This window comes from Panthera onca, chromosome E1, assembly GCF_046562875.1.
Source record: "Panthera onca isolate mPanOnc1 chromosome E1, mPanOnc1 haplotype 2, whole genome shotgun sequence".
Classification (NCBI taxonomy): Eukaryota; Metazoa; Chordata; class Mammalia; order Carnivora; family Felidae; genus Panthera; species Panthera onca.
The window spans coordinates 30,007,103-30,021,228 of NC_138352.1; positions in this window are offsets into that span (position 1 = coordinate 30,007,103).

Genomic DNA, 14,126 nt, shown 5'->3' on the forward strand with positions numbered 1-14,126 from the left:
CCGGGGGACCTGGGGACCTGGGACTCGGGGCCGACCAGCACGCCGGGGACCGGGGGACCGGGAACCTGGGACTCGAGGTCGACCAGCACGCCGGGGGCCGAGGACCCCTGAGGCTCGGCGCTCGAGGTCGACCAGCACGCCGGGGGCCGAGGGCCCCGAGGCTCGGCGCTCGAGGTCGACCAGCACGCCGGGGGACCGGGGGACCGGGGGACCGGGGGACCGGGGGACCGGGGGACCGGGGGACCGGGGGACCGGGGGACCGGGGGACCTGGGACTCGGGGCCGACCAGCACGCCGGGGGCCGAGGACCCCGAGGCTCGGCGCTCGAGGTCGACCAGCACGCCGGGGACCCGCGGCCTCGAGGTCGACCAGCACGCCGGGGACCCGCGGCCTCGAGGTCGACCAGCACACCGCGGACCGGCGACTCCGCGCTCGAGGTCGACCAGCACACCGCGGACTGGGAGACCGGGAACCGGGGACCGGGGACCCGAGGTCGACCACGCCGGGGGCCGGGGACCGCGACCCCGCGGCCCCGGGGCCCCGGGGCTCGGTGCTCGAGGTAGACCAGCACGCCGGGGACCGGCGCTTGAGGTTGAATGGCACGCCGGGGACAGAGGACCCCGAGGCTCGGCGCTCGAGGTCGACCAGCACGCCGGGAGCCGGGGACGCTGGGATCTACGGATCTGAGACCCGAGGTCGACCGGCACACCGCGGACCGGCGACCCGGCGACTCGGGGCTCGAGATCGACCGGCACGCCGGGGACCGGGGACACGATCACCTGAGCCCCGAGTCCCGACCCCTTAGCCCCGGGGCCGACCGGCACACCGGCGACCCGAACCCCGGTTGCCTGAGTGCCCGGGACTCGAGGAGACCCGAGTTCTACCAGCACGGCCAAGCCCCATGACCTGGGGATCCGTTGAGCTGGTCCCCGAGGTTGACCAGCACGCCGGACTTCGCCGCGGCCGTCTACCCCAAAGTTTAGGAAACCAGTGGATCGCTAGCGACTCTGGGCCCGGTGAGGTCGTCCACCCGAGTCCCCGGGTTCGATGACGAGCGTTGACCCGCTGCCCCCCCCCCCCCCCCCCCCCCCCCCGGTGCGACCGCCCTGGCCCACGCCTGTCCTTTCTTCCCGTGATTTGTTGTTGTTGTTTTTTTTTTTTTCCTCCCACCTCCACTCCTGTCGCCGCTTCCCCTGATCGGATCGGCCCCGCCTTCGTTTGCATTACTATCCTTGACACCCGTTTCTTTCGTTGTAGCACTGGTGGGGGCTGCGTGACGGCGAGACGACGACCATCCACAAACGGTGTCTGGTGGCAGGAAGGAGGGTCTCGGTTAGGCGTCCATTCGATCCACAAAGCCCTCTTGGTGCGCCCTCCGTTCCATGTCCCCCTCCCCCCACCCCAGCCGGGAAACGCTACTGACCCAGGTGGCTGGGGACGAGGCTGTGCGCCGGCGAGGCAGGTGCTGCGTCCCGGCCGCTCTGCTGCGATCCGCCCGTAGTCGTCACACACGGACTCCCTCACTCCACCACCGTGGTGCCCGGACGCCCCCTGCCTGTTGGTCGCTTTTATACTACCCAAAGAGGTCGACGGGGTGGGCGGTGGGGCTTGAGGAAGCTGTCTGGGAGTACATGGATGGAAATAGGAACAGTTGTAGTTAGAAGGAATGGGAAGGGGTGGGGTGTGTGCGCGGGGGCGGGGGCGGGGGGGGGGTGGGTGTGTGGGTGGGTGTCTTCACGCGCGCACGGGAGGGGCGGAGGGGCAGAGAATAGGATCTCAAGGTCATTTTGGAAATACCAACCTGTGTTATTCTCCAAGCACCTTCAACAGAAGTATTTGGTGTAAAAGACGACCACAGAGGGACAACTCAAAACACCACCCCTGCGGCTCAGGGGCCCCCAGACAGACAGGGAGGGTCAGGACCGGTAGGACAGCAGAAGTGCTCCCCCACCCCGACTTAGATTTGAGGCTCTGCCAGACTCAGGCGGTGCTAGTCGCCCACTCTCTTGCCGTCGAGAAGGAATTCCTGTTCTCCTGTGGGGTCATGTAGTTCGGGGAACTTCCCAAGCCGCTCAGCTCACAAGAACACCTACGCCCAGTGTCATGGACTCCCTCCCTCACACTCGCCATCCCCCTCTGAAGCCCAGAAGGGAAAGAAAAAGAAAACATCGACTGCCTGCCTGCCCGCCCGCCCGCATTTACTATTCTAGGTGTTTCCTCACCTATTAACACTGGAAACACAACTCGCATGCCAAAATTCCCATCCTTGTAAAAGCGAACAGTTCAGGGGCACCTGGGTGCCTCACTCGGTAAGGTGTCCCAGTCTCGCCTCAGGTCATGATCTCGGGGTTCTTGAATTTCAGCCCCCACATCTGGCTCTGTGCTGACACCTTGGAGCCTGCCTGGTGATCCATTCTCTCCCTCCCTACCCCCTCTCTCTCCCACTCACTCAACTGGAATGAATGCATACGTAATAAGTAAACAAATGTATAGGTGTGTGTACACTTCAGCGGGCTATCTTAGGCTACTACTCACAAAGCTATGGGACCATCACTGTTCATTCCAAACTATTTCCATCACCTCAAAGAGAAAGAAACCCCACGCCCCCCTCTTCCTCACCCCCCCCCCCAAGTACCTTAGACACTGACTCTTGGTAGCCCTGCAATGTTGCCAAACATTGGTGCTCCCCAACCTCCCCCCCTCCCCCCCCCCCCCCCCCCCCCGTCAAAGAACTCCCCTAATTCAGGCACTTCCGGGTTGTTCCAACACCTGGAACGGGGGGGGGGGGGGGGGGGGGGAGGAGGGGAGACTGGTGTGTTGGGAGAGTGCGGGGGGGGGGGGGGGCGGCACGGGACACAGAAGCACTCTGCCCCCCCCCCTTCCCTTTGCCTCTCTTCCATCTGGGGTTTCCTGAGGTGTATCCTTTGACGCCATCACTCATCTATGAGAAATGAGAAAAAGAGGACCGAACGTGGCTAGATCGTTTTCGATAGCCCGATACGCATACCCACACGCACGCCGAAAGAAACGAAAATTACAATCCGCTGGAAGGTCAAACAACGGCAGAGTGGTGCAATGAATGACGCTACACTCACACGATACAAGAGAATGCAGCTGTTACAGATTATGTTGGCAGAGAGGTTTTGGTAGCACGGGAATCCGCTTGTGGTGTTCCGATACTTCATGACAAGCGGTGGGAAACCTTCTACGTAGGGTGAGCTCTCTTGTATCCGAAGACACCAAATCATCATTTCAAAGGCTACGGGTGGTGAAATCGCTCTGGCTTGCAACTTCTTACCCCCTATGTTGTTCTCCATGATTGCATTTCAGCTTCCTCCCTTATCCGAGCCAACGACCCTGCCTGGTTTTTATGTATGTATTTCTGTTTTTAAAGAGATAAGTACGACATTGGATCCTAAACGGAGGCAGAGCTTTGGCTACTGGTCTCAGAAACGATGATTGTCTTTATTTGTATGGATCCGCCTAACTTTTGCCTCTCACGCCTTTCCTCTCGCTGCAGAACATCTTAAGATGAAGGGAGCCCGCTCAGGTGGGACCGCCGCTTGTGGAAAAAGTCATCGGGGCAAAATAGTGAAAGCAGCGTCGATAAAGAATGGTTGCGGGTTAGACACATATTCCCGTTTGATCCCCACCCCCCATCGATCAATCACTTACTCCCCTTTGATACCATGTTTTGTTTATTCCTGTATTTGTGGATGGGTTTTCAAAGATTTTACTGTAAGCGCGCGCTACACCCAGCGTGGGACTCGAACTCGCAACCCACGAGATACAGTGGCACGATCCACCACCTGAGCCCACCAGGTACCCTGATGCCACGTTTTCTTTCTTTGCCTCCCTGCCGGCCTGCCTCTCTGCCTGCCTCCCGGCCGGCCTGCCTGCCTGCCTGCCTGCCTCCCTCCCTCCCTGCCGGCCTGCCTGCCTGCCTGCCTGCCTGCCTGCCTGCCTGCCTCCCTCCCTCCCTCCCTCCCTCCCTCCCTCCCTGCCTCCCTCCCGGCCGGCCTGCCTCCCTCCCGGCCGGCCTGCCTCCCTCCCGGCCTGCCTGCCTGCCTGCCTCCCTCCCTCCCTGCCGGCCTGCCTGCCTGCCTGCCTGCCTGCCTGCCTGCCTGCCTCCCTCCCTCCCTCCCTGCCTCCCGGCCGGCCTGCCTCCCTCCCGGCCGGCCTGCCTCCCTCCCGGCCGGCCTGCCTCCCTCCCGGCCTGCCTGCCTGCCTGCCTGCCTCCCTCCTTCCCTGCCGGCCTGCCTGCCTGCCTCCCTGCCTGCCTGCCTGCCTGCCTGCCTGCCTGCCTCCCTCCCTCCCTCCCTGCCTCCGGCCTGCCTGCCTCCCTCCCGGCCGGCCGGTCTGCCTGCCTCCCGGCCTGCCTCCCTCCCGGCCTGCCTGCCTGCCTCTCTGCCTGCCTCCCGGCTTGCCTGCCTCCCTCCCGGCCGGCCTGCCTCCCTGCCGGCCGGCCTGCCTCCCTCCCTCTCTGCCGGCCTGCCTGCCTCCCTCTCTGCCGGCCTGCCTGCCTCCCTCCCTGCCGGCCTGCCTCCCTCCCTCTCTGCCGGCCTGCCTGCCTGCCTCCCTGCCGGCCGCCCTGCCTGCCTGCCTCCCTGCCGGCCGCCCTGTCTGCCTGCCTCCCTGCCTCCTTGCCGGCCTGCCTGCCTCCCTGCCTCCTTGCCTGCCAGCCTGCCTCCCTCCCTGCTTGCCGGCCTGCCTGCCTGCCGGCCTGCCTGCCTGCCTGCCGGCCTGCCTCCCTCCCTCCCTCCCTCCCTCCCTCCCTGCCTGCCTGCCTGCCTGCCGGCCTCCCTCCCTGCTTGCCGGCCTCCCTGCCGGCCTGCCTGCCTGCCTGCCGGCCTGCCTCCCTCCCTGCTTGCCGGCCGGCCTGCCTGCCTGCCTGCCTGCCTGCCGGCCTGCCTGCCTGCCTGCCTGCCGGCCTGCCTCCCTCCCTCCCTCCCTCCCTCCCTCCCTCCCTCCCTGCCTGCCTGCCTGCCTGCCTGCCTGCCTGCCTGCCTGCCGGCCTCCCTCCCTGCCTGCCGGCCTGCCTCCCTCCCTGCTTGCCGGCCCGCCGGCCGGCCGGCCTGCCTGCCTGCCAGTCTGCTTGCCTCCCTGTCTCCCTGCCGTCCTGCCTCACCTCCCTCCCTGCCTCTACGTCCAACTGAAACATGAAGTCTGTGAGGTGGGAGCTGTAGCCATCCGGTTCTTCCTATATCCTGATCACAGACCATAGAACGATCTTTGCCATAGATTCGTGTTTTCAATAAATCATCTGTTCGATGGCTATCGATAAAGGAAATTGTCAACTTTTAACGGCTGTGGACCCTGCTCCTGGGCTCCCAGGGAAGCTAGGCTTTAACATTTACCAAGCTCCAAATGACCCTGCCAAACCCCAAAGCGTGTGCTCTGTTTCTGTCCTGAGCACACGTTGCATGTCCGCTTCATTTAAATAAACAACAACAACAACAACAACAAAAATGGATCAAAGGGGTGACTTGGCTGGCTGGCTCGCTCAGCTAGGTCAGGGGAGCGGGTGACTCTTCATTGCCAGGCTGTGAGTTTGGGCCTTATGTTGGGTGAGAAGAGGACATAAAAACAAAACCAATCCATCAGTCAGTCAGTCAGTCAGTCAGTTGAGAATTAAAAAGGAGCCTTCCAAACATACAGATGAGAAAATGGAAGAAAACCTCCCTGGATCCCCAAAGATTAAAGTCATACAGCTTTGCACATACTGAAGACAGAAAGTAAACCCTGTAAAAATTTTCTGCCGTGTCTTTCGTCATTATACCTCGTAACAACAACAACAACAACGACAACAACTCCTCCTTCTCCTCCTCCTCCTCTTCCTCCTTCATCCATTCTATTTAAGAATTCCCAACACTGACAACTCTTATAAAGACCATCCAAGCACGGGACACAGAACTGCATTAGACCACATTCTTATGGCTACCTGGCAGACATTAGAACTTCCGGCCTTCGTGGTGACACCCCGAGCTCACTGGTGAGCTCTGCTTCCGAGTATTCCCGTGAAGCACACCACAAGCTCAGTCCGTGTTCACGGGACCACACTTAACAGATCGGGAACAGAACAGAACACACACCATACGGTGTTCACAGCAGCTGACGGAAGGGCAGGGGAAATACAAGTACCTCACACATCCAACTAACGGGGTTCTCTGAGAACAAAACTCTCTTTACGTCTTCCAACGTCTTCCAACGGGTGTGGATGTCCTTTGGATGCAGAAAACATTCGCATGTCATTTGCTATCGTTGCTCTCGGCACGCTCTTGCACCGAGCTCAAGGGACTGAGAGATGCATCTCACCAGGTTAAAAAAATCTATCCATCGTGTGCCACCGCCACGGAGTCTCTGCACGCACTCTCTCCTTTTCTCACTCACACTAGCCTTTCGTACTTCGGCACCACTGTCGGTCGAACACGAGGATCAGAAAACACAAGGTTTCAGAACTTCTAACAGCCTTCTGGTTACATAGCACACCCTTGCATTCATAGCATTGATACGACTCCGCGAAATAAAGAGTAGCGGATACAAACGGGACACCCACCGTCAAAGTCACAGCCTGTATGGTGTGAAGACGAATTCAAGAGTGAGAAAGCACGTAGACGGAAATATTCCTTCCTATGGCAGAATATTTACAGCACTGCTTTCAATGAAGTGCTTCTCCCGTAAACATTTGAAATGAGATGAACGGCACAGATTCAATGAAGGCTTCATACTGTACTTGTGCATAGGAAGGGAGACAAGTGTCACAAACTAAAAACGAAAGCAAAAAGACCAAACACTGTGACACCATGATCTCCAAAAAGGAGGTTTTCCCGGGGGTGGGGAAATAATGTGGTGGGGTTCCAATTAAAACAAGGAAAAAAGAATGTACTTCTAATGAATGGTTTCCATAGTGAACACGCACAAAGAATTCACTTGACGAGTCCAGGGATACAATATTACAGGAGAAATCCTTTGATGTCCATTGTAGCCTGTGTGTGTGTGTGTGTGTGTGTGTGTGTGTGTGTGTGTGTGTGTGAGAGAGAGAGAGAGAGAGAGAGAGAGAGAGAGAACGAGAGAGAGAGAGAGAGAGAGAGAACGAGAACCAATCAGGCAAACAGCAGTTCGCTTTCAAACACCTGATATTTCAACACTTCATGTAACAAAACTTCTAAAATTCATTTAGCTTTGCCTCTCTTTCTAAAGAAAAATGTCAAAAATAGTGGTGAATATACCCCACGCTGAACGTACTGATTCTGAAAACTCTCAGTATGGATGGGTTTTATAATACACTTAACCATGGGTGGGGTGCATGGGTGGCTTCGTCAGTTAAGTGTGTGACTGCGGCTCAGGTCATGATCTTACGGTTTGTGGGTTCGAGCCCTGCACCGGGCTCTGTGCGGACAGCCTGGAGCCTGCTTCGGATTCTGTCTCCCTCTCTCTCTGCTCCTTCCCCTTCCCGCTCTGTCTCTCTCGGTATCTCAAAAATAAATAAATGTTTAAAAAAAAAAAAGAAAGAAAGAAAGAAAATGAAAGAGAGAGAGAGAGAGAGAGAGAGAGAGAGAGAGAGAAGAGAAGAGAAGAAAAAAAGAAATACACTTACCATGTGTTTAGAAAAATTTGAATTCCTACCAGTCTATACCTACCCCGCTGTATAAATTCCCCAGCTGGAAGATTTAGAATCCGTGCTTGAGCCAAAGCCTGCAGGAAAACCGCTGCCTGACTCTGCATTTGATGGGGGTCCCCAACCGATGGCCGCACCTGATTTAGAACCACTATCGGAGTTCTTTCCAGAACCAGGGACCTGAGGAGGTTCCTCAACACATGACACATAGAAGTACCCTACGACCCAGCACTTTCACGACTAGGTACTTAGCCAAAGGATACAGGTCTGCTGTTTCCAAGGGGCACACGCACCCCAGTGTGCATAGCAGCACTATCGGCGGTAGGCAAAGTATGGAAAGGGGCCAAATGTCCATCGATGGATGAATGGATACAGAAGAGGTGGTATCCATCTACAACGGAGCAGTGCTCGGCCACCAGAGGGAATGAAGTCTTGCCATTTGCAAGTACCTGGATGGAACTGGAGGGTGTCATGCAAAGTGACATTCGTCCCTCAGAGAAACACATGTATCACAGGACCTCACCCGTGTGAGGACCTTCACTTCCCAAACAGAGGAACTCTGGGAAGGGAACCCGGGAAGGGAAGGGAAGAAGGGAAGAAGGGAAGGGAAGGAAAAATAACATACAAACAGGGAGGGGGACAAAAACGTAAGAGGCTCTTCCCTAAGGGGAACAAACAGAGGGCTCCTGGAGGGGGTTGTGCCAGGGCGGGGGCTGAAAGGGCGAGGGGTATGAAGGACTCTCCTCCTCAAACCACTGTTGCCCTATAGGCTAAGTACCTTGGGGGTACATTGAGAAAAATAAATTCAATAATAATATCAGAGAGGGCGAGGGTGAGGGCGAGGGCTACCTGATCATCTGCAAATGTAACAAAGGGAAAGTCCGGGAACCGTTTGGGAATGAAGCTGTCTACCGCTTCTCAGTCCTGGCAAAAGAACTGCTGCAGCTTATAGGCAGTCACGTCCCTCTGTAAGGCACCCGACAAACGCCTTCCTGCTTCTCAAAAGCTCATCTGGGCTTGGATGAGATTCAGGAAGTTTGCAGTCACACCATCGTTCCTTGATCGCATGACTTTCACCTGGGTTTCCTATTACGTAAAAGGAACACAGCCAAAACCCTTTGAAGGACTAGTGTGAATATCTTTCCTGTCCTGAACCAGAAGAACCTCTCCAAAGCTCCCAAAATACTCTTTCAGATCCTGTTCGGTTGTTTTCCACGGGAGACCCAACACTCTTAAATCTGACGTACCCTGGATGGCTCTCTTCACTTTCACTGCTGAAGAAGCAGGCACCTGTCTCGTCCCTTTTTCTGTGGCTATCTTTGGGATAAGTTGACGACTATCCGCTACCGGATTTCCCCAGCCAGCATCAGGGATGTGCAGAATGTCTTTGACCAGCCGGACACCTCTCATACGCTGAGACGCTGGATTCCGGTAGTGCAGTCCACGTGCTGCCGACAAACTGGGCTGTCACTGTGGACAGCAGCACTGTCCCGTCGTCTTCCGATGGCATTTCGATGGGCTCGTCATTCTCATCTTTGGTCACCCGAGTACATTCAGACACCTGCTCTTATTTCTCCGCTAGGCCGCTGCTAGGAAGCCTGACAGGGAACCCGAAGCGGCGAGGGATCCAGGAGCAGCCCAGCTACCGCTTCGCTCCCACGAAATGGCCGCCTTGTAACTCTTTACGGAAGAGGAAAAAACACCACCGTGACCGCCACCATTTAATAACCTTGCTCTAAGTGTGGAGAAAGCAACCACCCATCCCCAAAAGGAAACTTCGGCAGGCTACACGTATAGGACATATGGAGCCTATACTTGCAAGTGCTTACTTACATGGGAACATGGAAAGGTCACCTGAGTCCCTGATGGCCCAGATGGGGTTCTTTGGAGGTGTCTGAATGAGTTTTCTTGTGTGCTCCCTTAGAGAAAGCTGGCCGTGAGACGATGCAGCCAGAAACTAGGAAGCCCTTTGGTTCCATCAGCGAAGCCCCGGCTTTTGGGGAGGAAGGGACGCTCACGGAGATATCCCGGGCCACATTTGGTTTGTGGGTTGCCGCAGCTTTTGGCTTCTTTGCACCAAATTGGCTGTGTTCTCATTGGAAATGGAAAACACCTGCACGATGGGATCCATCCACGGTAATGCTCTCGTGCGATTGGATTTGTTTTTATAAAAGGGGGAGATTTGACCATTGGGTCTTTCGCGTCCTCTCCACAAATAGGAGTGAAACAGAGGCTGATGTTGGTTTGCATCTTGTTTGTGGATCTATGGCCACATAGATGTTATCCATGTGAGATGTTTTCTCTACCTCTGGATGCTATTGCTCACACCAATTTGTAACCGAGCTCCGTTACTGTGTTTCAAGGCAAGCTCTTGTGAACATTGGGCATTCTAACACTCAGGAGGATCAGAACAAACCCAAATGTGTTTCACATTCACGTGAACGGGGCATGGGTGTGGGGTGTGTGTGTGTGTGTGTGTGTGTGTGTGTGTGTGAAATTCTCTACATTCAGAGTTTTATGTTACTCCATAAGAAAGTTGCCTCACGGGAAGGGACACAATTGATGGCCCAGAGAGAGGAGAGAGAAAAATTGAACACACCTGCCCTCCCCGCTACACCCACACCCACACACCCTTTCCCAATAGTCAGAAGAATGAGGAAGAGGAGGAAGGCAGACAGATGCCAGTGATCCTAAACCCGCCCCTCCTCCTCCCCGAGCACAAGCGCCAAGATGGGTGCCCACCCCACGGCCTGCTCCTCCTTCACCTCTTCCACAGGGGGCTGAAAAGCAACCAGAGACAAAGCCACTTTTGCAGGAGGCAAAGACAGGAGACAGAGATGGAAGAAGAAGTAGGAGGTGGACGCGGACGCGGAGTTGGAGGCGCAAAAGAAAAAGATGAAAGAAACACAAAAAGGTGAGTCCAAAACTTTAAATCTGCCTGGGGCCTGGCCGGCGGCTCCCTGGCCGCCTCCCCCTCCCCCTGTTTCTGCATCAGTTGGTGTGGCTCCAGTGATCTCCTAGGCCATCCCCGGTGGTGGGGCCTCCCGTGTGAGCCTGATGGTGGGGAAACAGATCGTTTGACTTTTTAGTGGACACGGGTGTGACGTCTTGGGTACTAAGGGCCATGGAAGGGTGATTGCTTACTTAAAATGGACATATTTTCGGAGCCGTCGATATCAAATACAATGCAGATAGTTAGGTTTTATTCTTTGTGGTGGTGGTTGTAAAATGGCTTGAATTTGGTGCTCTCTGCATGACAAGCCTTTGGGGTGGGCAGCTCCGGTCATGGCCTTGCTTCCGTCCCAATACTGACCCTGTAATTGTGGTCCTCAAAATATACATCTCTGTGACCTTTACAAACAACATAACACGTTTTCTCCCTCGTTTTACAACAGGTATCAAAAACAAAATCAAAAAAACTTTACAAACACTTACGCCCTTCCTTGTTCCACTCAGACACGCACTCTAGGGTTCAGGCCCGAGGCAGGGGCCTAATCAGCTTTCATGTGACTTCAGTTTATGACTTCACTGGTACCCGTTGCAGTTTGTCAGCAAAAAGTACTTCAAACGATGGTCGATTTTGTCTCTCGCATACAGTGTTCGTGGGTGAATGTTGACAGGAGATAGGTTAAATACACAAAAATGTTTACTCGTAAACCTTTAAATTTTTTCCTTATACCATTTATTTTTGAGAGAGAGAGAGAGAGAGAATGAGAGAATGAGAATGAATGTCAGCGAGGGAGGGGCAGAGACAGAGGGAGACACAGAATCCGAAGCAGGCTCCAGGCTCTGAGAGGTCAGCACAGAGCCCCACGCGGAGCTCGAACTCACGGAGCTGTGAGATTGTGACCTGAGCCGAAGTCGGACGCTTAACCGACTGAGCCGCCCAGGAGTCCCTATTTGTAAACTTTTAAAATGGCTTCCCAAATCTTTCATGACCTGTAACTTCAAAGCTTTGCTAAGTGGTAAATTAGGTTCAGTTCTTCAGACATCTGAGTCTTTTCCACAGAAGATAAAATACTAAATTGTGAATTACTAAACCTACGGCGTTTTCTTTTCTTTGTTTGTTTTTTTGTTTTTTGTTTTGCTGTGTGTGTGTGTGTGTGTGTGTGTGTGTGTGTGTGTGTGTGTGTTTGGTCTTTGGCTTTATTCAGAAAAACAGTAAAGATACTTGGGTCTGTTAGTAAACATGTTTCATCGTTTGTTGTTTTTTTTTTTCCTTGAAGATTTGTTTTCCAGCCTATTTCTTTATTTTTAGGAGAGAGAGAGAGAGAGAGAGAGAGAGAGACAGACACACACACACACACACACACACACACACACACACACACACACACAGAAGGAGTCGGTGGGAGGGGCAGAGGATCCGAAGCGGGCTCTGTGCTGACAGCACAGACAGCCCAATGCATGGCTCAAACTCACGAACCGAACCGTGGGATCATGACCTGAGCCGAAGTTGGATGCTTAACTGACAAAGCCACCCAGGCGCCCGTTTCATGACTTGCTAAAAATTGTACAGTAAAAGAAAAAAGAAACAAAACCAAACACCACAACGTGTTTCTGAAAATGATGAGATACATTCGTACATTTGACAGTGTAAAGAATTCTGGTGTGTGGGGGGCCTGGGTGGCTCAGTCGGTTAAGCGTCTGATTTCACCTACGGTCATGGTTCATGGATTTGAGCCCTGAGCTGGGTTCTGCACTGACAGTGCAGAGCTCCTTCCCCTCTCCCCCTCTCCCCCTCTCCCCCTCTCCCCCTCTCCCCCTCTCCCCCTCTCCCCCTCTCCCCCTCTCCCCCTCTCCCCCTCTCCCCCTCTCCCCCTCTCCCTTTCCTCCCAGCTCTCAAAATAAAGGAATTAACTTAAGAGGAAAAAAAGAACTCCATAAAAAAAAAATAAATAAAAAGAAGGCAGGCAGGCGGAAAAGAAGAGAGAAAATACACAAAATACTATATGGTCAATCGCTATTCTTGCTGTGCTTATGTCAATACTGAAGCCATGTCTGTTAACACTGGACTTATTTTACAAACAAATTAGTTTTCATTGGGCTATCTTTGACAGGAATGGAGGGGTCTCGATAGAAAAAGATTGTATTTCAATAGCTCTTTTGTGGATGTTAACTTCTAGTTCTGGTTAATTAATTTTCTTTGACTGTTTGTTGTTTGCCTTTAAAACTGGGCTGGATCCTGAATCCTGGTTTCCTCGAATATCTGACTATGACTCTTCAAACTCAGGCTTCCAATCCTCTCCCATCCTCTTATCTTACCATCCTGAAGAACTCAAATGGCCCTTTTCCCTGAAGCCCTGCAAAGGAAAGCTGGACAACTGGAGATAAACTTCAGAGAAATTGCCACAGTTGTAGACAATCTGTGTGCCTGTTGCTCTATGGGCCATTCAGAACGAGACATTTGCTGCTGTTGTGTTTTTGTTGTTTTTAAAGTAGGCTTCACCACGCCCAGTGTGGAGCCCAACTGGGGCCTTGAGCTCACGACCCTGGGATTGAGACCTGAGTGGAGATCCAGACTTGAATACTGAACCTGAACCCACTGAGCCACTCAGAATCCCCCAAAATGAGACATTTGAACTACATGCCAGAAAAATCGGTCAGATTGCCCCCTGCCTGCTCCCACTCCAGCTGAGGATGCTTCGAGCCTGGCATCTAGACACCTTCTCACTGACCGCACTTGGGACTTAGACACTGGGTTTATAAGTTGTTCTACCCATTAACCCGTGGTGTTCTTTTCTTTCTGTAGAAGTACCTCTTATTAGTTACCTGATTGCTTGCTGAACGAGGAGGCAGAGTCAAAGCTAGTTCACAAACACTTGCTGCAACTGTATTAGCTCCTCTTTAGAAATAAGAACCCATATTTTATTTGTATTTTTATAAGTTTCTTAATATTTATTTTTGAGAGGGGGTGGGGGGGAGGGAGACCCATAATCTGTAGCTGGCTCCAGGCTCTGAGCTGTCTGCACAGAGTCGGATGCGGGGCTCGAAATCACGAACGGCGAGATCCTGACCGGAGCCAGAGTCCAATGCTTAACCCACGGAGCCACCCAGGTGCCCCAGCAACAAAAGCCCACATAAACAGGGGCACCTGGATGGCTCAGTCGGTAGAGCGTGTAGCTCTCGATCTTGGGGTTGTAAGTTCGAGCCCAACGTTGGGTGTAAAGGTTACCTAATAAGATTTAAAAAAAAAACATAAAAATAAAATCAGACAGCAATTCACTTGGGTACAGTAAGAGGCCCTTGACCACCACAACCTTCCCCCCCGCGCCCTCCCCCCACAAGGTGGTTATAACATTGGGTTTGACTATACTGTTACTATTCCTTAGAATACACTTGGGGAGAAATCTCAGGATATGATGCAGTACCAAACTATGCAGAAAAATACCCAAGATCTCAGATAGGAACTATCTCTGATTCCCCCCACCCCCCCCCCACCCCCAATTAGCACAAGGGAGCAAAAGTTGTGACCTGCACCCTGTCAAATCCTTCCCTTCCAAAGCCCC